The sequence below is a fragment of the Camelus ferus genome, chromosome 23 (genome assembly GCF_009834535.1).
Source record: "Camelus ferus isolate YT-003-E chromosome 23, BCGSAC_Cfer_1.0, whole genome shotgun sequence".
Taxonomy (NCBI): Eukaryota; Metazoa; Chordata; class Mammalia; order Artiodactyla; family Camelidae; genus Camelus; species Camelus ferus.
In genome coordinates this window covers 12,655,969-12,682,166 of record NC_045718.1, presented here as the reverse complement: position 1 = coordinate 12,682,166, position 26,198 = coordinate 12,655,969, and the positions used below count along the sequence as shown (strand labels likewise).

Sequence of the window (26,198 nt, the reverse complement as noted above, 5' to 3'; positions counted from 1 at the left end):
GCTGTCCCCGAGCCTATGAAGACCGTGTGGGGCGGCAGGACAAGGCTCTGGGACTCCTGAGCTCACGTCTGACTTGGTCATGGGCTACCTGCCCAGCTCCAGGCAAACCCCTTCCCCTCTTGCTCTGAAAGGCTGTTTGAGGCTCATGTGCAAACACATATGTGCAAATGCTCCCTGAATTGCAGCTCGCTGTATGATGGGGTCGTTGAACCCTCCTTGACTCCGCTCCTGCCCACTGATAGGGGCAGACTCCCCTTCTCCCAGCCTCTCCCTCTCGGATTGTTCTTTGTACCTGAGTCTAGAATGTTCTGCCCATGGTGAACCAACTCCCTGTGCCGTCAGCCTGCACCTGCCACTTGTCCATTTAACTGACACCCAGCTCTCCCCAGGACACCTCCCCAGGGGGGTGGAACCTTCCAGACCCACCAGCCCATCACAATTACAAATTATAAACATGAACCCCCACCGCCCCCCCGGCCAGGATCCCACTACCTAGCCCATCCCAGCCTCTGTCACCAGTGCCATCTCCCCTGCCCCCCCCCACTGCTCCTGGCCCCCCAGGCACTGGCGACTGGGGCACTTGGCTTGTAGTCTTTCCAGCCCATTCTTACCCAGCTCCTGACCTGGCAAAACTGGCCCCTCCATCCCCTCCTCTAGTGTCAGAGATGCATGTCCCCTCCTTGAGATAAAGGGAGACCCCTCTACGTGCCCCCTGCCACCTGCCCCCAGTCCCTCTCTCCGGACCCAGACCCATGAATTATCCCATCTTCCTCCCGTATCAACCTCTCCTCCTTGACCAGCTTCCCCTCCCTGCCACGTTAATTAATGAATTTGTTAATCTATTAATCACTTTCATTTCAGAGGGAATTTGAAGCCAGCTACAAGGATGCACGCAACGAACTCCCGAGGGAGGAAAGAGCTCAGCGTGGAGAGCAAGCCCCCGAAGAGCTCGCAGGACACATGCAAGGGCATCTCCGTGACTTTGTTGTGGGAAAGGCCTCTATAAACACCACATCGAAGGCAGGAGTCTTAAAGGGAACCTGATGGGTTTGAGGGCATAAAGATTAAAATCCCTGCATGGACAGAAAGGCCCTTTCCAAAGGTTCAGACCATCAGTAAACTGTAAACATACTCGCAACAAACATGAGAGGCAAGGAACTGACACCATCGCATACAGGGAGCTCCACCACGGAGAGAAAAGCCTCATACCCCCAGAAAGAGAGGCCCCAGGGCTGAACAAGAATCCACAAAATCATAAATAAAATCGGCCAAAACGTAACAAAAACAAAGAGTGTCATGAAAACTGACGAGACGCAAATTAAGTAAGTTATCACTTGTTGCTCTCAAATTTACTCTCTTAGAAAATGATCTTTCCCAGTCTTGGTATGAGAGCGGGGCCCCAGGAGAAGCCTGTCCTCGGGGAATGCTCTCAGAAGCAGGCAAACATTTACACGAGGAAGATGCTCACGGTGGCTCCTGAGGGCAAACCAGCCTTGGGTGGAGACGGAGGCGGAGGACATTGGCACAGATGAAAGGCCACCAGAGCACGGCCGGTCACCCAGGACCACAGGGACGTGCCCTTCCTACTGAGCAGAGAGCTGTCGGCAACAGCACGGGGTTGTTGATGGCTGGTGCTGACCCTTCCCCGACTTCTGACCCTGTGGTCCGGGTGGTTACAGCTCAGATGTAAGAAGCCAGCATAGACCTTTGAGTGTCAATGGGTTTATGGAACCACAGCTTGAAATGACTGTGGGACTCAAGGCTGCTGTACTGACAGATGAAGTAACTTCCACGAGAACCAGAAATGCCCGGACCCCTCCCCTCTTCCTCCACGCCGCACGTCGATGACCTGATCCCAGTACTGGACGAGCAGGAGCACGCCCACCTCCTCCAGCAGAGAAGGACCGAGCAGCCTGTGTGATCACAGCCACAGGCAGCTCCTCCACCCCTCCAGTCAGCCATCACCCGGATCCACAGGGCACATCTGGGGCTCGCCTGACCCCACCTCCTCCCCGTCTGTTCGTGCACCCTGACCACCCACGAGCCACAGCCTGAAACGACAGTCTGAGTGGCCCTCTGCTTGCCATGTCCCCAGCCCCAGCACACCAAGGACAGCCGGGCAGGAGGGCCTGGGAAGTCCTCCATCAAGGGACTCGGAGGGTGTCAAGCAGGGACTGCCCGTGGCTGTGAGAATTTGGGTAGATTTTTGGCCCTGTCTGCAAAATGGGAGTGACATGAAATCTATAAACTGCAGTCGGGTGGAGAAATGGAGCGTCTCCAAGACAAGACGAGAACACCATGCCTCACCCAGGCCTCAGGATCTGCAGCAGAACCTTCCCTGCAGAGGGGAGGGCAGCTTTACCATGCCACCCCTGCCCTCCACCCACCCCGCCAGCGATCAGCTCCACGCATCTCTGACGATGTTGTGCAGGACCCTAGGCCCAAGTGCGTAATTGCTCACAGGTCATGTGGGCCTGAGCTGCTGACCTTGGCCTCTGGCACAGGGCTGGGCCAGGCCCTGACTGGCTGAGCTAACCAACTAACTGCCCACGAGAAGGGCCCCCGATCCCTGACCGGCTGCAGCCACAGCTCTGCGATGTCAGCATCCCCAAGTCCAGTCCTGCCTCTCCCCATCAAGCCCCCAGGTGGGGACAAAGCCATGCAGTGCCCCAGACCCCCACTCTGGGAGCTGTGTCTGTGAGAGGACCCAGAACTGCATCTTGCTCTGCCTGCATCTCTCCTGGGCCCTGCCCCACCCCGCTCGCCAGGCGGTTCTGCCCAGGACCTCCCGGGAGCCCAACTCGCCTACATCGTCTTCAGTGCATCCCCAGCTCCCCTACTGAGACTCTCCTGGGCCCGCATCTCAGGGCCCCGGGTGTCGATCTGGGCCTGGCTGGGTGTCCAGCCAGAGTGCCCTGAGGCCGAGGGGCCCACCTCGCCCTCTCTCGCTGATGGAGCAGAGGCAGTTGAGGCTTTTCCTCCATCTTTCCCTCAGTTTTTCAAAAGCTCGATGGGAGAGGATTTAAACCATCCTGTGGGTGGTCACAGCAGCCCTGCTCTCCCTCTGCCCAGCCGTCACCTGGACCCGGAGCAGCAGGTGCAGCGGGGTGGGGGCAACCACTGTCCCAGGTGGGAGCCTGGGGGAGTCAGCCCACCTGTGAGGGGGGAGGGCTCCCCAAGCAAAGGGAGCGGTTTCAGCCTGGCAGGAAAGGAGCTTCCCGGTTTGCCTTCAGAGAGAGAGCTCACAGGTGCTCAGTGTCTTTAAAAGGTTGTCAAAGGAAACAGACAGACCCCTCTGCCCCACAGGGAGTAACAGTATCTCCCTTTCACTGGGACACTGGTTCTAATCCTCACAGCAACCTCGCATCAGGCAGGCTGTATCATCCTCACAACAAGGAAAGGACAGGGAGGCTGAGGAGGCTGAGTGAGCTGCCCCAGGACCGGCAAGGCTGCAGCGGGAGCACCGTGGGAATCAGAGGCAGGTGGGTAGGGCTCCGAGGCCCAGGGACGGACGCCCCAGCCACCCCACCCGATGCACGTGCAGCCGCAGCCACACACAGACAGCACGTGCCCCAGGAATGCGTCCGCTGCTGGGGGCAGTATGGGGATTCCCTAAGAAACTGAAAATAGACTTATCCTGCGATCCAGCAGTCCCTCTCCTGGGCATATGTCCAGAGAAAATTCTAATTCAGAAAGACACCTGCACCCCAGTGTTCACAGCAGCACTATATAAAGTAGCCAAGACATGGAAGCAACCTAAATGTCCATCAACAGATGCCTGGATAAAGAAGTTGTGGTACATTTATACAATGGAATACTACTCAGCCATAAAAAAGAACAAAATAATGCGATTTGCAGTGACATGGCTGGACCTAGAGATCACAATACTAAGTGAAATCAGTCAGAAAGAGAAAGAAAAATACCATATTATATCACTCATATGTGGAATCTAAAAAGTAAAAAGTACACAAATGAACATATTTACAAAACAGAGACAGGCTCACAGATACAGATAACAGACTTACGGTTCCCGGGGCGGGGGAGGGGGTAAATTAGGAGTTTGGGATCTGCAGGTGCTACTACTGCTGTGCCTGTCAGTCTGCAGACGAGGCAGGGCCTGGGAGGACTCAGGAGGAGGCAGCAGCGGGTTGGGGGGGGTTCAGGTCTGGGAGGCAGCGGACGTGATGACTGAACGCCCCCCAGCCCCCGGGCCCGTTCGCACTCCGACACACAAACCCCGCTCTTCCAGGAGGCCCTGGGTGGGGTCGTGGGTGCAGAGTGTAGTGCTGGGTGGGAAACTTGGTTCGCTGACAGCGTTACCTCAGGCGAACTCCACAACCTCTGTTTCCTCATCCGTGAAATAAGGCTGAGATGAAGACCTGCCTCTTGGAGCCACTCTGAGGATTAAGTTAGTTATAAACGTATGGCGCTTAGGACAGAGCCTGGCACCTGGTAAGGGCCCACCAAGTGTCGTCATCAAGACCACAAGGACAAAGGACCTTCTTTCCCAAGGTGCCCAGGGACGGAGACTGAGCTGCCTGGTCCCCGGGAGCCTCCAGCAGAGCAGAGGATCAGTGCCCGCCAGGCTGGGACGAGACACAGGGCACCAACTGGAGGCACAGCGTCCATGCCGGCCGACAGGACGTCGCCCAGCATCCACCGGCGGCAGGGCCGGGAAGCCAACGGGGCGGAACGTGGGGGAGGAAAGGGCAAAGGCTTCGGAGTCGGGAAGAGCCGCCTTAAACCCCAGGTCTGCGGCTTGCTCTGTGACTTTAGAGAAGTGACTCAGCGTCGCGGGGGGAGGGGAGGGGGCGGCTCCCCCAGGTCCGTGGTCCTCGCCCACCCAGCCGCCCCAGGCGCTGCCTCAGGGGCCCTGGTGCTGACAGGACAGCTCCCCCGCGGGGGCGTTAAGGGGGCCATGACCCACGTCGAGAATGCGGCCGGTCAGAGGCCCCTTCCAAAACGGTCAGACTGTTTTAACCACAACATCCACCAGATGGATATGCTAAATGAAATAGAAAAAAGAGAAATAAATAAATACACAGAAAAGAGAATAAAAAGGGAAAAGACTGCGGGGTGGGACTCCTGGGCACTGGTCCCATGGGCCCATCGTGGGCTGTGGGAATTTGGGCCAAGCATCTGCTCTCCCTGGTGTGTGGAGAGGGCGGAAAACCTGCCTCGCAGGAAGAGGGCGTGGACAACGAAGAACTCCAGGGCTGAGGACAGACACTGCCCCCGGGAAGGTCCTGGAGCCAGAGCCACCCCTCCTCACCCCGCCCCATCTTCCCAACACCCCACCGCCACCCCCACCCCCACTGCAGGTCTAGCTCGTGGTCCTAAGCGAGTTACTTAACCCCCTTGGCCGGTTTCCTGATCTGTAAAATTGGGACCATCACCATCATCACCCCCATCTCACGGTGCTGTTGTGGAAGTCAAGGGAGTTCCTGTAAGACAGTCATTTAGCGCGTGGCCCATAGAAATCACCGAATAAAGGCTGATCATTAATGAGTCGAATAGATGGTTGGCACAGTGTCTGTGTCCCTCTCGCATCCTACCCAGATTTCCCGCCAGCACGTCTGTCACCCATTCTAGTCCGAATGACATAAGCACTACCACCAGAATGTTTCCCTCTGACCTAAACGTCTGTGCTCTTGTTTGAATTTAAATGGGACAGCCAGTTCACATGGGGCTGGGGTCGGAGGGCACACAGTTAGACATGGTTCCGAAGTAAAGCACAGGAGGGCTCCTTTCTCGGAGGCCCCTGTGATGGTGAGGTGCCCCGGGGGGTGGGCAGAGGACGGCTCAGGTGCGACCACTCACTGGGTGGACAAAATGACCTTCAGGGGCTGGACGGCACAGACAGATCCCTGCGCTGCAGGCACCTGGACCACTGGCAGGCTTCCCTACCCTGCCTGCCGCGTACGTTCCTCCGCCCAGGAAACCCTGACCAGCTCCTCCCACGGCCAAAGCCAGCTTGGGCCCCTCACTTCTGCTCGGAGGCCCAGTCTGGACCCTGGAGGCGGAAACACCTCTAATGCCACTGAACTGCCCATCCCTCAGACGAACCCCACAAATAGGTGACCTTGCTCACTCACACCCACCCACAGACATACACAGATATATGCACATATGCTCCACCCACAAGTACCCCCACACTCAGGTCCACACTTGGTCAGATGTACACACACACACACACCCTGGCCTCCGGTTCTCTGCCCCCTGTCCCTGTCACTTGCGTCCCTTCCCTGCGGCCCATTTGCCGTCCAGCCCAGAGGTGAGGATGCACTCTGTCCTCCATCCCTGTCCAGTTTGGGGCTCCCGATCTCCAGCAGGGCTCACAGGATTTCCCTGGAAAAGTGGGTCCTGACACCCCACTATGTGCACACAACTTCCTCCCCACCGTGTGGGCCCCCCGTCTTGTTCAGCCCACATGGGCTGCGGATGAGGAGGAAAGGCAGTGGAGCGTCCCTGCGTCGAGGAGGGAAATAGCGCCAAGCCATGGCGGGAGGACAGCAGGGCTGGGGTGCCTCCTGGTCCGGTGCTCGCCCCCACACCCCACGCCCCTCCTCCGCGTAGGACCCAAGATGGGCACCGTAGCGGGGTGGGTCCCAGGTGCAGGAAAGGCCTCAGTAGCTGCTTACTGTGTGTCTGTCTTGTCCAGCTCTAACCTCTGCCCATCTCTCAGGACAGAGAGGAAGGAGGACCTGAGGTGTGGGTGGGTACTTGTGGGTGGAGCATATGTGCATATATCTGTGTATGTCTGTGGGTGGGTGTGAGTGAGCAAGGTCACTTGCTCACTGTGAGGGGCCGCAGCAGAAGGGGGCTGAGGCCATCCCCCCACCCCCGCTCTTGGCCTGCAGACCTAGGCTTGGGCTCCAGCAAACCAGCTAGGGGCCATTCTGCTGCACCCAGTCCTCAGCAGAGATAGCGATCACCCCAGGCAGCGTTGGGAGGACAGGGCGGGCAGCCAGTGGTGTTGTCACTTCCGTGGGCTCGGGCAGACCAGGCAGGGCACCGGCAGGAAGCAGAGGCGGCGGGTCTGTGGGCTGGGACCTGGCAGAAGACAGGGTGCAGGCTCAGCATGCCCCGCACCCGCCTGGCTGGCTCCTGGCTCAGAGTCAGACTCGGACTGTCCCCAGCGAGTGGTGGGGCTCATCAGTCTCCTCCCCCAGGGCCCGGGGCTCTGCCTGCACCCTCAGGAATTCCTTCGGCCTTACAACTGCAGAATGCTCTTCTTTCAGGCCAGACGGCAACATGTTCTCACAGGCGAAAACTGGGTCCAACTGTGATCACATCAGGTAATGTTAAGTCGGTCGGTTTCCTGGCACTTACAGTGAGTGACGGAGCTGGTGCCGAGACCCTGTGCTCGGGCCCCGCCCCCTCCCCGGGTCAGCTTCCAGGCGTCCCCAGACCTGGCTCTCTCGGAGCAACCCCACCTCTCTGCTTCCCAGAGCGTCCCCGCCCCGCGCCCATCCCGGAGTCCAGGCTGACAGGCGGGAAAGAGGGACAGCTCAAACAGCCTACACAGAAGAGGGGCTCGCAGCCCCCCAGCACCTCTCCCAGAATCTTTCGTCCATCTCTCTGGGCTGGAAGTTCTTGCCAGCGTCTGACCTCCACTCTTCCTGCAGAGTCAGGTTGACTCCCTGGTCCTCCACTGGGAGGCTGCCTCTCTGGCCTCCGAGAGGGAAGCGCATCTGGGCCCGGGAGGGCATCCCTCCGCGCACAGCTGTGTCAGCTTTTCACTGATCCGATCACATAAATGGCTTCGCTGCCAGGATCCTGGGTTCCTTTCCAGTTAGCTAAGAACGATGATTTCATACTAACGAAAATCCGTGATCCAAAACTGCCCCACCAGTCACAGGGGCGGGAGTTCTCCGTCACAGGTGCCTCCCAGGAAGCTGAGCTGGCCTGGGAAGCACATGGAGCACACGGACGCCTCTCTGCTCCGGGCCCCCTGCCCCAGGGGCTCCCGGCAGAGGCGTGCCCCGCTGTAAGGCAGGTGAGAGCTTGCAGTTTCAGATCCTGAGGGTGTCAATGCCCAGGCCCCCGGGAGGAGCCCTGAGACAGGCCAGGTTGCGCCCTGTCTCTGTCTCTTGCTCCTGTTTCTCCCTCCAGGCCAGTCACTAGAGGTCTGGCTTCTAAGCAACAGCGGAGCCGCCAGGCGGCCCCGGGGCCCCGGAGCGACAAGTCGGGGAGAGCAGAAGTCAGTGGAGCCGGGGGCAGGGCTGGGGCGGGGTGCTCAGGGCAGACAGGGAACCTGGACCATGTCGCCCCCAGGCAGCGAGCCAGACCACCCAGGCCCCACCTGCCCAGCCGCTCCATCTTCCTCACACCCACTTCCTCCTTCCTCTCCCTCAGCTCCAAGGCCCCCTTGTTCTTCCAGGGGTGGCTTTTCCAGGAGGTGTCCCTCAACAAGCCCCCACACTACTGCCAGGCCCCGAAGTCCAGGGTCACCGGGATGGGGCGGGAGGGACCTGGGGGGCTCTTGACTGCTCTGGAAGCCCTCCACCCAGAGGCCCTGCCCCTTGCAGAGAGTGGGACACCGCCTCCTGGCATTGGAGGGGCTGGACTGCACACCCATCAGTGAGCTGGCCGGTGAGGGGTGATCAGGTGGCTTCGGCTGCTTCCCCGAGCTGACCTCGGGGGCTGTGAAGGCTGGAGATGGGGAGAAGGGTGTGCGGGGCAGAGGGTGGCAGCCCAGGCGTCAGAACCCCCCCACCTGGACTCCAGTGCTAAGCGTCTCCCTGACTTACTCAGTCTCTAGGCCTCAGTGTTACCACCTGGAAAGTGGGGCAGGCAACTCGGGCGTGACAGCAGAGTCCAGTCCAGTGGCCGCTCTCAGGCCAGAGCAGCAGAGGGTCATCGGTGGCCCGTGTGCAAAGTCGGGTTCTCGGTCCCGCTGGCTCCACCGGCCTCCCTCCGAGCCAAGCTAACCCGTGCTGGGGCCCTGTCCCCCAATACCCGCAGCCATGCTGGGGCCACTCTTGTGGGAGGCACGCATGGGGGGTGGCCAGCCCTGGCTGCTGCCCAAGACCGGGTACCAGGCTGCAGGAGGAGCTACCCTCCCCCAGCGGACCCCGATCTCAGAGGGCGGTTCCCAAGGCCCAGAGTTCGCCAGGGGGCTGACGGGCAAGCTTGTAGGAGACCCACGTCAACTGGGGGGGGCCCGGGGGCAGCTGCCCCTGCCCTGCCCACCCCGGGGTCCCACTCATTACTGTGTCGTTATGGCACAGGGGCTCTGGGCAGAGTCCCCTCCGCCCGGAAGGCTCACTCAGGCATTGGACCAGAGCTGCCCAACCAGTGGAGCTGAGGCTCCCGGGCCACCCCAGGGCGACACGTGGGTGTTTGCACACCTAGACCCAAACCCCTCAGCCACGCAGATCCCCACCTGCCCTGAGCGACAGCGTTAACTTCTGGTAACTTCTTCTGTTCAGAGTCTGGTTCTGCTGTTTATAAACACTGTGCATTTGGAAAAGTGACACGAGCGCTCCAAGTTTGGTTGTTTCATCTGAGAGACGAGGATGCCGGCATCACTGAGTTGCTGTAAAATGACGTGAGACGAGGTGTGTCTCGGTCCAGCCGGACCTGCTCTGACAGAGCCTCCCAGATGGCTGGCAGTGTGCAACACACAGAGCGTGACTTCGCAGAGTTCTGGGGGCTGGACGTTCAAGGCCACGGCGCCGGCAGACTCGGTGTCTGGCAAGAACCAGCGCCTGGCTCACAGACGGCGTCGCCTCCGTGTCCGCACGTGGAGGACGGGGGAGGGAGCTCTCAGGGTCTCTTCTTGAGGGCACACACCTCACTCGCATCCCAGTCACACACCAAAGACCCCCCACCCCTCATCTTGGGGGTCAGGCTTTCAACACAAGAGTTCTGTGGGGCACGGATACTCCATCTAGCACAGTGTGGAAAATGCTTAGCATGGGAGCCCATGAGACGTGCTAAATAAGGTCGTTCTTACAGTAAAAGTCACGTGCGCATTAGAAAAAACTTGAAAAGAATCTACAAAAATATAAAGAAGAAAAAGTCGACCCCCACACACCTCCTGACCAGCACTCAGCCTTTTTAAGTGTTTTCATTTCTTCCCGGCTTTTTGCCGTTCACTCACACACATCATAAAACTGTGACTATGCTAGACATGCGTTTTATATCTTTTCATTTACTACATACTAAGCATTTTTACTTTTCACTTAAAAATCTTCGGAAGCTTTTTCAACACCACCCTTGTTGATGGATGACAAACTATCACGTCAAGACAGCCTGCAAACCCCAGTCACCCCGCCCTCACCAGCCCTTTAGGTAGTTTCCAGTTTCCTGCTGCTTTGCATAAGCCCCACCCACTGAACCTCAGGTGACCTCCGTGGGCTCCACCTTTGAAGGGGGATCGCAGGGTCCAAGGTGGGGAACCAGAAGGCTCTCAGTCACACACTGCAGACTGCCCTTCCGGAAGCTGCACTCAGCGCGTTCCCCCTAACAGCGTCTGACCCCTGTGCTCTTCTCAGCAAACACCACCTCGCGGGGAGGGGGCCGTCTGGGCAGGGGGCCCGGGCCTCCTTTGGGCCACATGCGCCAAGAGCTTTAACGACCTTTTCGAGTAGTCAGGCCAGCAGGAAGCAAAGCTGGAGGCAGAAGTGTGTGGGGGCAGCCCCACGGCGGTGCACCCCGACCCGCCTCCCACTCAGCCCAGAGAAGCCAAGTGGGCCGCCCCATCTGGGGATTTAAGCTGGAGGCTGGGAGGGACTTCCCTTGTGGGGAGGGCGCTAAATGCTGGCACTGCAGCCCGCCTAGTCCTGACGAGGGGTTTGGAGGGCAGGGGGTGCTGGGGGCCAGGCCACGGCAGCACGGCAGAGGCCCCGGGCCCTCGGACAGCCTGAAGCACATGCCGGAGGCGCGGTGCCAGGGGGATGGGACAGTGGGGCGGGGTTGCGGAGGCCCTCCAAGTGCCAGGCCCTGGGCTGGAGGGGCCTTCCACACGCCATCCACCTTGCAGTGCCCCCTGGGGAGGAGGTTTTGCATATGAACACCTTGCCTTCCTAAGGGTCCTGGCCCCTGGCTGGCCCCCAGCCACAGGTCCAGGGGGACCTGCTGTCCTAGGTGGGCGGGAGCCCCTGACGGGCCCTCAAGGACTGTGGCTGGAAGAGCAGGGGCCCCCAGCCCGGCCCCTGGGGGCCCAGTGTTTCCTCCCCTCCTTTCTCTACAAGCCTCCTCAGGCCTTCGGAACAGGAAGGCAAAGGGGAGGCAGGCGGCTGCGGAGAGACCAGCCATCCCTAGGGCTGGGCCGGCCTGGAGAGTCTCACCTGCTTACCCAACTGGCACCCCAGGGCCAGAGCTGGTGTGGTCTGAAGCCTTGTTTAGGCACCCCTGCCCCCACATTTCCTCGGCCTTAGCCAGTCCCTAAGTGCTCTTACTCCAGGCCTGGCCCTGTTCAGACACTACCCCCCCCCAATGTGCTCCTGAAAACCCCCTCCGCTACATCACTCAAGCAGCCACGGAAAAATCCACCCTCATCCAGCTGCCTTCCGGAAGTGCCCCACAGAGCTGATCTTGGCCCGCCCCACTCTGTCTAAACAAGATGCCTGTCGCTCTCATCCTGGGCCCTCGAACGCATGTCCCAGAGGAGCCTCCCCAGCCTACGTGCAGACCGCCAGCCTCGTGACTTGTCATCCCCCGGGCTTCAGCTCAGGCTATTTGTGACACCCCCTAGGGACCCTGAGAATAAGCAAAACCACCCGAATGTCCTGGAACACAGGGTCTCACCGCCTCCTCCTACCACCATCTAACTTTTTTTTTCCTCTCTCTTTTGGTAATACTCGTCGTCAAGGAGATTCTAACACAATGGGGCAGGTAGGAAGCCTGTTGCTTGGCAACGAGATGCTGGAGGAACAGGATTGGCTGCTGAGGTCTGAAGGAGCCGCAAGGATGACTCGGGAAGGTGGGAGAGTCGAGAAAAACCCTGGAGGGAGGACCAAGGCACAGGAGTAGCAGACAGGACCCGGTAAAAGAGGAAAAGCGGGAACATGCAGCGTGCCCCGAGGCTGGGTCGCCCGGTGTGTTTGCCAGGATGCGCTCAGTAAAAACAAGGCAAAATACACACACAGGAATGTATTTTCATAGCTGTGTTTACAATGCAGCAGGATGGATGGAGACTTAGATAAAAAGAAGGTCCTGAGTACCAGAGCACGGGAGCCCTGCCCGGTGAATGAGCAGGGCTTGAGGGCGAAACGTGGGTGTGACGCTCCACTCTGCCCATTCCTTCAGGGGTGACACCCTCACATGACAGCCCCTTGGCCTCAGTTTTCCCATCTGTAAAATGGGAACAGCAGCATGCACCTCCCAGAGCTGCCACGAGAGTACACGGGGTGAAGTGATGAGTGCCGACCACATGGAGTGGGCACTCGGGAAGGGGTCCATCACATGGTCACTGTGCTGGCCGTTGTCATTTTAGTCACTGTCATTGCGACCTGAATGGAAAGGCTGTGTGGGGGTGGTGCCCAGTGCCCTCCAGGCTCCCCTGTCTGAGACCTGGGCAGATGCCAGCCTCTCCAGGTCTCAGCTGTCAATTAAATGGGGAAAGACTCTCCCCCAGGGCGCCATCAGGAGGAGCAGATTCAGTGTGTCCTGAGCACAGAGGGATACCCTAAAGGTGAGGGCACCCCCTTCTACCTCTGCTCCTGGGTCTGCCTTCCAGGGTGGAGACCAAGGCCCTGGGCTGGGACCACTTCAGTCTTCCTTCAAGGAAGGGCTGGGCTCAGTGGTGCCAGGTGCCCTTCCCAGCACCCAAGTCGCACGTGAGACACACAGGAGACAGAGCAAAGGCACAAACTCCAGGCTGACTGCTAAGAAGTGAGTGTTGTCAGAACAATGACTTCTGTCGCCAGAGGCAGGGTGGCCTCACAGCAGTTACCGGTGAGGACAGGCGTCACAGCAAGGCACTGGTCCCAGCCTGGGACTCTGTCAGGACTGTCATACGAGTGTCCCCAAGTCACAGAGGAGGAGCTCAAGGGGCAGGGCCGGCCGGGCTGCCCTGGGCCGCTGGGGCCTTGGCACACGACGGGCTGCCTCCCAGGAAGGCACACCGGGAACTCCTCTGGGCCCACGACGTCCTGGGAACGACGCTCGATGTCTAGCCTAAACCCCTCCTGCTGTGATTTTTAGCTCAGTCCTGCTGGTCCTGTCCTCAGAGAGCAATCCATCCGGCTGCACACGGAGCTGTCTCAGCAGCTCTGAGGTTCACGCCAGGACCCGGGATGCAGGCAGGCCAGTGACTCAGACGCTGTTGAATTCAGCCGTCTCACTGTCTACAGCTCTTCCCAGCCCGAGCCTTCACACCCGAAATCCCTCTGTGGCTTTGAAGCTGACTTTTCCAGTCAGCCCACAGGCATCAGAGGGAGCTGGGACCGATTCTGCCTGGCCTGAGCCAGGCTGGTGGGATGGGGCCGTGAGTGTGCGCCAGAGGCCTGGGGGATGGCAGGAGTGTGAGGAGAGGCCCCCACGTGGTCCTCCTGGGGCCCCTTTCTCGCAGGCCAGGGTGGAGCTCAGAAGGCTTGGCCCTGGGGCCCAAGACTGAAGGATTGTAAGCGATTTCATAGTAAAAAAGACAATTTGGAGAAGGCCTAACTGCAGCTCCAAGAACACAGAGCTTCTCTGGGCCTGACGGTGCCCCGTTCTTTTCCACCTGTGCTGGGAAGCTGCAATTTCAGCAGCAAAAGAGATTAAGGGAGGACTCTGGGAGGACGGCCTGGAAGCCAGCAGGTGGGGAGGCAGCCCCTGGACACAATGGCGGGGGCTCAACGTTTGATTCGGGAAGGTTTTCATTTCGGTTTACGCCACAGACACCTTCCCCTCCTCCCTCTGTCCCTTACCCTGTCTCTCTTATGGCGATTACACAATGGCGCTGAGTAAGAATCAGAGCAGGTGCTCAGAAGCCCGCCTGACAGTCCCCCTGCTTGTAGAGGGGCTCACGGGAAAGGCCGTGGTTTCTAGAAGCGTGGATTTGTGGAGGGACACTCCAGAGAGCTGAGCATCAGAGCAGAGTCTAAGTCTGGGATTTGGGGTGGGGGCTGGCACCATGAGGCAGAGCAGCCAGAAAACCCACTCTCCTATCGCAGCCACGGGTCAGGGCCTCACGAAGCCCCCACCTAACTTGTTTTGTGGTCTGTGGCCTATGAGGGGGTGCAGGGAACTGGAGGGGCTACAGAGCGGGGGCCAGCCAGCGAGAGGTGAATGGATGGGGTGCTTGTCCCAGACTGCAGGTCGGGGGCACTGGCTAACGGGCTCTGCAGACATAAAGCCTTTGTTCCTCGTTCCCACTGAAAACAGGGCCTTGGGAAAGGCGTCCCCTCTCAGTCAGGAAGATCGGGGCTGGATGCATGGAAATGGCTGGCGAGGGACCGGGAAGCATTGTGACACGTGATCCACGTGGAGTGCGACCTCACGGCCTGGAAGGCCCTGCTCTGCGGGGCTCTGTACCCCTGCCCCGGGGAAGAGAGGCTGGGAGCGGCCAGCAGATCTGCCATGGTCTCCTCGACGCTGAGTGGGGCCAGCGGCAGCCCTGAGCCGGGAGAGGCTCCAGCAGCACTTCCTGAGGGGCAGGGCCTCCTGGTTCTGTGCTCAAGCTGAGGTGTCTGTCACCTGTCCAGAGGAAGGCAACGGGGCACGATGACCCCCGGGGGCTCTACCAGCTCCAAGGTCAGCCACAGAGAGAGACAGCCCCTCCTCCCGTCCACCCCAAGCCGGAGGCTCCGAATGTGGCTGGAGTCCTAACGGGGCCTCTACCAGTCATGAAAGGATGGTCAGCAGGACGCCTGCGCCCTTGGCTCTGTCTACCGGGGGGAAGGCACTTGACACATGATGAACTTGAGGTTCGGAGAGAGCGAGAGCTGTCCGAGGTCACAGAGCTACAGCTGGCTGGAAGCCAGGTCCCCAGTTCCAGGCCAAGGGCGTCTGGTTGGACTGTGGTCCCGCCGATCTTTCCTGACCCAGCACCCTCCTGCCCCTGCCCTAATTCAGGCCCTTTTATTTCTCACCAGGACAGATGCCTGGTTCTCCTGCCCCACGCCGGCTGGTCTACTCACACCATTTCCCGACTGAGGCCAGAGGACCTGGCCAAACCGTGGGTCTGACCATGGCTTTCCCTCATCATGAAACCCTGCTTCCTGGGGGCCTCCGAGTCCTCCCTCAGCTTGACCCCTCCCATCTCCCAGCCTCGCCTCCCAGCCCTCCCTGCCTTCCTTCACCCTCAAGTCTTACTGAGTAGCTGCCACCCACACACCATGTGGCTTCAAGCCTTCCTCTGGCTAACTTCTCTTCACCCCTCCTGTTCAGCTCGGATGTCGTCCCCTCCAGGAGGCACCTGACCCCCCACCGCACTGTCTGCACAGCTGGTCCTCAGTCTCCGTGTCTCCTGGGCTCAGCTCCAGAGCTGCCTTCTTGAAGAAAGCGGTCTTACTCGGCCTTGGGCTCCTGGCACCCAGTCTGGCGCCCAGCAGCAGTGGACACACAATAGGTGTTGGAGGAGCCAGTGACACCTGACGCCCCGGCGCCCGCAACAGGCTGAGCTCTACTCCTCATCAAGGAGGGTGGGGGGCTCTGGGGGGCCAGGAAGCAGAGTCAGGCATGGATGCTCTCACACCACCTCCCTATGCTGAGCTGAGCAGGGCCGGGGGACGGAGGGAGGAAATGAGACACAGCTGGCGAGGAAGCAGGCGGGAAATGGTCCGCACTGAACAGGAAGCAGGTGGAATGTCAGGCACAGCTTCCTGGGGAGCAGGGGAGGGGGGATCTGGCCCCTTTGCTGGACCCGAGGCTGTCCCGACCTCCCAGCCAGCCCCCAGCCCAGCGGATCAGGGGCTCCTCACCTGCGGGAAGGGGTCTTTGCAAATCCTCCCCTGGGGTTGTAACCAGAGGCCCCCACGGCACGTTTGGTTGAGTAAGAGGCTGTGGTCTGCATGGTGAGACCTGACCAGGAGGCCCCAGGTCAAACAGCCCCAGAAACATAGCTGCCTTCATACCCTCGGTGGGGGTAGCGGGAAGTCTGGGGGAGGGCAGGGGAGGCAGGGGAGAGGCAGGTTCGTGTGAAGCCCCGGGAATGCTGGGACGGGGCGGGGAAGCTGGGCAGCAGGCAGGCTGCACAGCCTGGACCACTCTCTCTCCTCACCCCTCCACCCCCCCTTCCTCATCCTTCCTCTCAGTGCAGCTTCCCCCTCTGTGATCATTTTCCATAACCCCACCCCAGACCAACGTGCCCATTGCTTCTCCCTGGTGATGCCCCATCTCGCCGAGTGGGGGCCGTATCTGCTCACCACTGCGCCTCCACACCTAGACCAGCCCTGTGTAGGTAGCAGACCCCCAACTAACGTGGCCCAGGAGGTGGTTATGCAGAGCAGCCTGGGGCCGATGGGAAAGGCCCCCACAGCCCGCCTGCGGGAGAGGTGGGGCCGGCAGCTGGGCCAGGTTTACCCTTGGAGGAGAGGTAACAAGGCTGACACTTATGGCCCACTCACCACGTGCTCCCAGCATGGCACCTGCGTCAGCTCAGCTCAGCTTCACAGAACCCGGGAACCACTCACTCTACAGCGGAGGGAACTGAGGCCCAGGCTTCTGACCCCAACCTCCCAGGTCCCACCCACTCGCAGGGATGGGTGCACAGTGGCTCCTGCCTGTCCCCACAGCCCCCAGCCTGCCTTCAGACTGATTGGAAGCCTGGCGTGGCCGGGGGAATGAAGGTGAGACGCAGACTCGGGGGTGAAGCTGGTTTCCAGGAGCACTTGAAGAGAGCGGTGTGTGGGCCAGAGAACGGGGAGGGGAGGCTGGGTGGGGCCTCTGGGCTCTGCTACTGAGGAGGCTTCCACTGGAGGGCCGGCGCGGGCACAGAGCGCATGGTGCTCAGTTCTGGGCACGAGTCCGGGGAGGGCTCCCACGGCTCACGCATCCTCATGCCCCGCACAGCGCCTGGACCCGGGAGAGCCGGACACAACCAAGCCCACGCGAGCGAGCCTGACGGCAGAGACAGACATCTGAGCTGGGCCGGGCTGTCCGCGCATGGGACGGAGTCCCCACTAACCGCGGTGTCTCAGGACTGGCCCAGACTCAAAGACGTGGAGCTGTGCTTAGACCCATCAGTCCTCGTTGGGTCCGGCGGGTCACTCACCTCCTGGCTATATGGTCAGACTAGAGGCGTGGAGCGATCCTCAAAAGCTTTCATGTCCCTCCCCTTGGGGGCCTCCTGACTGCTCAGGACAGGACATGTGAGAGCAGAGCAAAGACCCTGCCCTTGACGTATTAGAACTGAACACCAGGCTGCGTCTCTTCCCCCAGCCCTGCCCGACCCGTAGAGAAGGAGCAGAGAGTCTCTGCTCAGTGTTCCCCTTCTCTGGTCCGACCCCCTACATGGGTCTCTCAACCCCTGGAGCAGAGAGGGGCAGTGGGCAGCAGAGGGCCCCTGGGAGAGCCACACTTCTCCTCCAGGCCTCCTACAGACCACGCCCCCGCTGGTTTCAGCAGGCTCCGTGCTGGACAGCTCCCAGGTCCCCAGTGCCAGGGCTGAGGCTGGAGCTCCGGACTCCGCACGTCAGCGTCAGCGAAGCCAGGGCCAGCTCCACCCCAGCCCCCGCGGCGCACCCCCTCGCCTCACCTCACCTCACCTCACCTGCCACGCATGTGTCACAGAGAGAATCCATTTCCGATCCTCCCCTGGGGATGAGGCCCACCTCCCTGCCCACTGTTCCCCTCCCTCCCTCTGCCATAACCCAGTCTCAGCTCCGGGCCCAGCCATCCTCCTGGTGAAATTGGGCCCCTCGTGGGCTCTGCTGGAGCCTGGGCTAACCCGGCTTTGAGCCGTCCTCAAACCTCATCTGACCACAGATCTCCCCACAGCCAGATCTGAAAGCTCTTCCCGCAGCCTCACCAGACCCCGTGCAGCCCGGGCGCCATCCACGTCTTCCAATCCTGGTAGCTGCCTCCTCCCTCCCTCTCTCCTGGCTCGTCCCAAGAGCCCCAACCTTCCAACCTGGGGGCTCTGAGACTCACAGTGGGGCAGAGAGGGGCCCCCGCCTGCATGATGCACCCCCATTCATGGGACTGAGGGGTGCCGGCCCAGAACGGCCTTCTGAGCCACCTGTGGGGCTGGGACATGCACTCCTGCCTCCACAGACAGATCAGACTCCCGGCTGCCAGCTTCGGGCTTCTCAGGGTGCTTGGGCCCTCGTCCTCTTCTCCCACCTGCTCTGGGGGTGGTCCCACTACACTGACCCCTGGGGCCAAAAATGAAGTCTTAACACCTTCAGGTAATTCATCTCCATCCTGTGAGCCTCCGCTGGCCCCAGGCTCCAACCCTCCTGCAGCTGCAGCTGGAGCAGAAGCAGGAGGGGCAGTCCTGGAGGGGGAGGCTCAGAGTTGAGAAGGAGCCTGCACTGAGGCTCTGGGAGCCCCGCCTGATGGTGGGAGGAGACGCAACAGCCAGACGCAGGCTAAGGTCTGCCCACCCCCACCACAGTCTCAGCAGAGACCCTGCACAGAACTCATTAGTGATGCCAACAGAAGCTTGAACGCCAAGAACAGGAGGACTCAGGAGAGAACGGGGCCAGCAGGCGAAGGTCAGCGACATTCGGACACACTCCTGGTCCTGGGCTTGGCCCTGCAATCCTCACTCTTCAGCTCGAGCCACTGCCCCAGGGCCTGACTCCCGGGGGGATAACTGACTGGGGCCAAAGAACAGTGGCAGATGCAGTGGGGAGAAGAGCAGATGTCTTGATTGGCGGGCCTGCATCAGTCCCCCCAGGGGAGGGGAGGTCACCTCTGGCCTGGAGGGGACTGAGGCCTGGGAACCAAAGTCGCCCTGAACTGCTGACAGGCCTTGTGGGGCTGATGGATGAGCCGGGCCTGGGCTGGAGACGGACGGGCTGGGAAAGGCGTCAGGCACCAAAGGCCAGGGGATGGTGGCTGTGACTGGACACCCTTTCCCCGCCCCCGCCAAGCACTTGGCTGCAGCCCCCGCTCGGCCCCAGAGACCCAGATTTCCACCTTCCGAGGGACCCACCGCTCAGGGCTTGGCAAAGCCTTTGTTGAGGGGCCTGCGCACAGAGGCCCCTGGTGATGAGAGGGTAAAGACGTGGCTGGAAGGGGATGTGGCTCCAAGCTGGGAGTGGCAGCCTCTGAGAGTGACAGGGGGCTACCAACAGAACCTGGTCACCACTGGAATGGCCCCTTGTCTGCAGGTGCAGCTCTGATGGGAGGTCGGGGGCCGCCTGCCCCTCCCACAACGGGCTTCCACTTTGCCACCTGGGCCACGAGACCTGGCTCAAGCTACCCTCACATCGTTGTGGGCACAACCGCTGGCCTCCTCCTGCCACTCATCATGACTCAGCCTTTAGAGTGCAATCCTAACGCTGCCTCCTCCAGGAAGGCCGCCTGTTATTCAACTCCTGAGCCCGACTCACTGACCGCCCCTCACTGCCGCTAAAGGAACAAGCAAGCCAGGCGTGGCCTGCAGAGCACCAGCCTGATGTCAGGGGGCCCCACTGTGTGTTCCAGTGAAGCCCCTTCCCACTCTGATCTGCTTCATCTGCAGCAAAGGCCAGGCGTTCTCCAGACTCCACTCTAGGCCTGGCGGTGATGGAATTCTGCTGGTGTCTCGAGCATCCGTCCCTATTGCCACCTTTGCAGAGGGACCGTAGGCTTTCAGGGCAAGGTCTGCGTGTCTTTCCCTCAAACTCTGGTCCAGGATTGTGGTTCACACACCCAGAGATGCGCTGATGGCAGATGGAGGTGCGCACGGGGCAGAGTGGGGCTGAAGGCAGCGTCTGGAACAGTAAAGGCCCAAACTGGAAAGTTGGCTGCCCAAGGGGTGGGGCAGCTTCCCACATCTCAGGGCCTCCCCAGCCCCCAGGGAGATGGGAGGGTGGGGACTGAGGGGGGCGCTGAGCCAGACTGTCTTCCCACGGCTCAGCCTGCATCTAAGGCGTTGCCACACCCTGCCTCAGACTGCCCCGGACTGAGTCAGGAAGGTGGACATTTGGGTCTCTGGCCTGAGTAGGGGCTGCAGCCAGGAGCAAAGGATGGCAGCCCTGTCCTGTCCAGGTGCTGTCACCCCCAGTTTCCCCACCTCATGACCCAGCTCTCACTCTCTCAGATCTCCCAGGGAGCTGGGGATGGGCACTGAGAGGGAGGAGCCAGAGGAGATGGTGCACTGGGGCGGGGCCAGGGTGGGGCCGTGGGTCTCCTGCCAGGAGACCAGCACTGCGGGGCGGGGAGGGCACCGGGCTGCAGAGATTTGCATATATCTGCGGACATTTGCACGTGCTTATCTTCCTGGTGCCACCTGCCCCCCACACTCCCCTCTTTGGCCAGGCCTGCTCAGCCCTTGCTCAGGCGGGGGCACTGGGGCCCCCCAGCCGTGACGGAGCCCTGGGCTGGGCCCCGGCTCAGAGGCTGTGCAAACAGCCCTTTCCCTCCCCACTGCCTGACAAAGAGGCCCCTGCCCTGGCCTCTAGGCACACTTCTCCTCATGGGACCAACCTGTCCCTTGCTCTAAGGGGTGACCACGACCGCAGACTCGGTCCTGCCCCTTCTCTCCCAGGCAACCCCCTGGTCCACTGAGAGGAGAAACCCAGAGTGTAGAGCCAGAGACAAGTCTTGGGGACCCTGGAATCCAACACCTTCGTCTTACAAGGAGGCAAAGGACAGGGCTGTGTCCTCAGAGAGCAAAGTACATTCTCCTGAGAAGAGAGGTGATGAAGGAGGAGGCAGGTTGGATTGCGACAAGGAGGCGGGAAAAGGGAGCAGCAGCAGAAGGCCCAGGGAGTGCAGGGTGTGTTTTGGGGGTGACCCGCTACCATAAAGACAGCCACTGCGGGGTCACGGGCGAGCCAGGTACAGAGTCAGAGGTGCAGTCGGGCCCGAAGCCCAGCCCAGCCCAGTGCCGAGGACCTGGTCCCAGCCTCAGCCCGGGGGAACAAGAGGCCCGGCTGCCTCTGCTGATGAGCGTGGCCCCAGCGCACTGGCTTGCACTGGCCGCTCTGCCCGCCCCACCAAACATGGGCACCCTCTTTGTGCAGGCATTGCCCACTGGGTCCAGAAAGGCTGGGCAGGGGTTGCCGGGGCCAGTAAGCAAGGGATCAACAGACACCTTCTGAGGAGTGGAAACGTTCTGCAGCTCGCTTGTCACGGGAGCTGAACGATGGTGCACGTCTGTAAGAGCTGGCAGATTTCACACCGTGTCTATTGCACCTCAAAAAGCCCGCATGCACCAGAGTCGGGGCACTGCCGGGGGGACTGCAGGCTGGAACCGAGGGCTGGGCACGCCTCCCACGCTTCCCTCGCTAGTGGCGCGGCCCCGCCTGAAATCTCGCCCTCTGATCTGCGAGGTGGAGACACTCATGCCTTCTCTGCAGGGTGGTCTTAAGGAAAGAAGCTATAAACTTACACTGGAGGACGATCCCATAACACTTGCTCAGACAATAACGAGGAAGGTCTCATTCTTTGTTTGAAGTGCTTTACGTGTATCAACTTATCTAACAGCAGAGCAGCCGCACGGGCACTAAATGCTATTGCCCCCACTCCATGGACGAGGAAGCTCGGCCTGGAGGTATCCCCTTCCTCATCTGTGACGTGGGGATTTCCAGCCTTTCCCCGCTCAGGTCTCTGGGGTCTGCACGCAGGGCAGGACTGCTCGGTCTAATGGTCCCTCCAGGATCAGCTTATGAGAAAACTGCGGAGCTGTTTTCCAGAGCACCTGCACCGGTTTACCTTCCCAGCAGCAGCACAGGCGGGTTCTGGCTTTCCCACGTCCTGTCTCTGGTCACAGCCATCCTGGTAGGGGTGCAGTGGCACTCGCTGTGGCTCCGATTTGCAGCTGCCTGGTGACTACTGACGTCGGGACCTTTCCTCTGCTTGTCGGCCATGTGTACATCTTCTTTGGAGAAATGTTTATTCAAATCTTTTGCCCACTTAAAAACTACTTGTTTTTTTCACTGCTCAGTCTAAGAGTTCTTCATGGATTCTGTACACTGGACCCTCACCAGATATGTGATGTGCAAAGCTTTCTCCCATTCTGTCGGCTGTCTTTTCACTCTCTTGATAATGGCATTTGAGACACCAAAGTTCAAATTTTGACCATGTCCAATTTGTCTATTTCTCCCTTCGGTGCCTGTGAATGAAGACCTTTTCAGAGCCTCTCCTATGCTGACGCAGATGGAGACTCCAAAAGGCAGGTGGACTTTAACCGTAGCCGACCACAGGGACCCACCAGCTCTCCCCCGTCACCCTGCCCCCCTCACAGGACTGGGAGCCACAGGACACACCCTGGGATGTGCTGCTCGCAGACTCCCAGTGCTCCATAAACAAGCCCTCGGCAAAGGATGAGGCACCACAAACTCAGAATCCTGAAGCCTGGGGGGCAGCCCCGGGCCCGGCTGCCAGGGACAAGGCACCAAGGAGCTGCTTAGAGCCTGAGAGCCCGGAGAGGAGAGCGGCCGTGCACTGCTGTGCTTGGTGGGGAAGGGCTGGGGGCTGGCAAGAGGGCCTCGGCCAGCTGCTTCCAGAGTAAGGACTCAGGCCTGCCTCTCACTCTTCTGAGCGCCTGGGTTTGCAGACGCAGGGCTCTTCCCCCACTCCCTCCCTCGTGGGGCTCCAGGTCTGGGCTCCCTGCCAGCTGGCCGAGAGCTTCCTGGACCCTTCTATCCATGTCTGCTCCAGACTCTCCCCAGACCCCTCTCTCTGGATGACTTAGGAGCAGATCGGCCATCTGTGTCGAGGGTCTGGGAGCCAGACCTCGGCAGAGCGCCCGGGCTGTCCCAGCCTATCAGCAACCGACAGGTAAGCCCGGGCCAGCGGGACTCAAGGGAGATTCCAGACGAGGGCCCAGGAGGGTCTCAACGCTGCAGCGGCCCTGCCGCCCACAAGCTCGTCCCAGCCTGGAGTGGCCCCTGATTCAGCCCTGTGCTCCGTCGCCAGGCTCAGTGACCCGGCGGCAGCAAGAAGCCGACACCCAAAGATTATACAAAGTGTTTATTTTTTTAAACTCTCTAGATCTGCACACACATCGCAGGCAATCTCTTGGTCCCACGGGGAGACCAGAGGGAAGATGGTCTCATCCCTTCTCCCCTGAACACACTATGACTCCCGAGAAGGTAAAGGGTCAGAATTCGGACCCTTTGTCATAGGTTAGGTCTCCTCTGTGTTCAGCTTCATCTTGTAGGAGCCTCTCAGGCGGGAGCCCTCTGAAAACACGGTGTCACAGGAAGAGCGACGGCTTTGCGGCCTGATCAACGCACATGAGAATCGAGCCCCTGGGAACTGGAACCGGAACTCAGGCGAGTCCTTCAGCCTCTCCTAGCGTAGTTTCTCTCATTTAAATGGGGGTAGCGGCACACGGGAAAGTGCTGGTGCCTATTCGGAGTCAGTAAGCACTAAATCTCTTCCTCCTCAAATTGTATCATTTAGAAGAACCATCGCGGGAAACGGGATTTCTCAGTTGGAAGCGATCTTGGAGGTCATCCAGTTGGATTCCCTCATTTTCCACAGGAAGAAACTGGAGAGATTAAGCGCCTTGTGAAGGACACACTGCACGGTGGGGCTGCCGGTCCTGCCCCGGCCAGCAAATCCCCTGGCACGAGCCCCTCTGGCTGTCAGTCCCAGGCTCTGGGCTGTGGGATGGACTGTTGGTACCTGATGGGACAGGACCCGGGGTCTGCACAGTTCCTCAAGGGAGCTGACAGCTGGCACAGCTTCCTGGGCAGAAGTGAGGGGAGGAAAGGATTTCCGAGGCTCAGAACAGGTCACCTATGTGCCCAAGGTCACTCAGCAAGTCTGTGACAGAGCCCTGCCGGGCCCCAGGTGCCTCCTGAGCCGGTTTTCTGGGCCCAGAGGCTCCCAACACCAGCGGGAAGGGTTAATGCCAGCCTCCGATGGCCTCTGCAAGTGCTGCCCTGGAGAGAAAGCCCCTCAGCAGCGCCTGCAGACCTCAGGCGCAGAAGACAGCGCACTCTCTATCCTAACTGCAGCTGAGGACCAGGCTCGGACAGTTAATGCAGCTGGGGCCCGGTGCTGAGGAGCCCTGGCAGGGGCCGCCCCACTGTCTCCTCTCTGGCAGGCGGGGATGGGGCCGTTGTCCCAACGTGGGCGAGCGGGGCACGGTGGGGCCAGGCGGCGGCACGCAGAGGAGCCAGTGGGCAGAGAGGAGGCTGAGGACCCCCAGATGGGCTGAGCCCAGGTCTCGGGGAGCGTTGGAGGGACGCTGAGGGACGTGGTCTCCAAAGGCCGGGGAGACGGGGAGCAGCGGGGTTCGGGAGTGGCCGTGAGTTCCAACTGCACAAGGGGAGTGGCTGGCTCCGGGCGGGTCCAGCTTGTGGAAGGTGCCGTGGGCCCAGCAGCACTGCGGTCAGCAAACTGGGCTGGGCCTGGCACTCAGCACCTTCCCTCGAGGTCAGGGATGCTCTCCCAGCCTCCCTCCGGATGACGCTTCTCGGGTCAGCCAACCCCTAGGAGGCACTGGTCGCCACGGAGGGCTCCCCCTGAGGCCCCCCCTTGGCCTCAGTGCCCGGCCTGGGCCTTGCTCTCTGGCCCCTGCTCACCCCTGCAGGTGCCCGTCCCAGGTGCTTGAGTTCTGGCTTCTGAGGCCTGGCAACAGGGGCCCTGGCACCAGGGACCTCTCCCTCCCTCTCTACCTCAGGAGACGGCTTGGGCAGCCTCGAGGCTCCCAGGTGGCCGCAGCCCTGCCGGCCCGGCCCTCTGTGGTTCCTGGGGCGTCTGGCTCCTCATGCTGGGAGTGAGGCAGCTTCCTCCTCTGCCTGGCTCTTCATCCGTCACGGAGCTGGTTCCCCATGGGACACTCTCTCTCGTAAACACAGAACGTGGTTCTGGTAGGTCTGACGAAGTCGAACTCCCCGTGGGCCTGACCTTCCTCGTTCGCACTCCTCATCCAATGATGCCCGCCTCCGAAGCGTGTGGCAATGTTCTTGATCTTCTTTTTTCATTCTTAAGCCCTCCAAGACTTTACGTGATGACGGCCCACTCTGTCCTGTTCTCTGCGGAAACACAGCTCCATCTGCCCCTCGCTGGGCTGTTCAGACTCTCCGAACCCAGCAGTCCAAGCTGAACTCATTTTCTCTCTTCTTCCCAAAATCTCTTCTCAGCTGGGACTGCTGAGCCCAGGAGCCAGGCTCCGCCCCCTTCCGCCTCCCTTCCACCCTGCAAATCTTGTCTCCCAAATGTCCCCCAAGTCCACCCCTGTGGTCCTCCACCACCACTGTCCACGTCCCCCTGCCATGTGAACCGTAACAGAGCCCTGCGTGCTGGCCTTGGCACTTCCTGTGTTGGCCCTCCCAGGACGACTGGCCAGGAATGCAAATCTGAACATATAATTTCATGCTGAAAATCTGCAAGGGTTAGCAGGGCACACGAGGCCCTCTGTGATCCAGTCCCCTCCCCACCCCCTGCCAACGGCGGCTTCATCCCAGCCTCCCCGCCAGCCATGCCCCAGCAAACAGCCTGCAGTGCTCTCTCAGCCCTGGTGCTGTGTGGTGCCTCTAAGCCTCTGTACCTGCTGTTTTCCCTGCTGGAATGCCCTTTCCTGTTGCTTTCACCCAGAAATCTGCTTACTGTCACAGTTTACCTCAAGTACAACTTCTCTAAGAAGCCACCCCTGCTCCCAGCCATCCCAGGTAGGGGTGGTGACCCCCACCCCCTTCCAGGCCCCACCGCACTTCACTGGTCTCCTCCTGAGATACTTGGAACGCACTATTTGATCTATGCATTTGCACGTCTGTCACCTCTGCTAGACTTTGAGGTCTTTGAAAGCAAAAAAAAAAAATTTGCCTCTAAAGGCTGGCAGAGACACGTGTTCAAAAATAATTCTGGGAAGATGTGGAGTACTTCTCCCCATTAACCAATGATGTCCAACTAAAACCCTGGACATTATACACAAAGAAACACAAAAGGACTCGAAAAGGCAGAGAGGAAAGGTGCGTTGGCCGGGCCCTCCCAAGGCTCTCACGGTGGGGGAGTCCCTGGGCTTTCGTTTTGCTTCAAAAATCCCAGTGAAGTGAAGTGAAGAAGCCGGCAACTCAGAGATGCCAACGGACACAAACGGAAAAAAGCCCCAGCCAAAGCCTGCTCTCTCCAGCCAAAGGGCCAGGAAGGTGGTAGCGCAGCAAGACAGAGAACTCTCAGACAGTAACTGCTCCACTGCAGCCAGCTCCACA

At 60.2% G+C, this 26,198-nt stretch overlaps 1 protein-coding gene across 4 annotated transcripts in view; it reads right to left on the bottom strand.

The window, feature by feature from the left end:
* Nucleotides 1-26,198, bottom strand: part of NAV1 (neuron navigator 1) — a 174,816-nt gene that overhangs the window by 119,607 nt on the left and 29,011 nt on the right. The gene's annotated exons all lie outside the window — the stretch shown is intronic.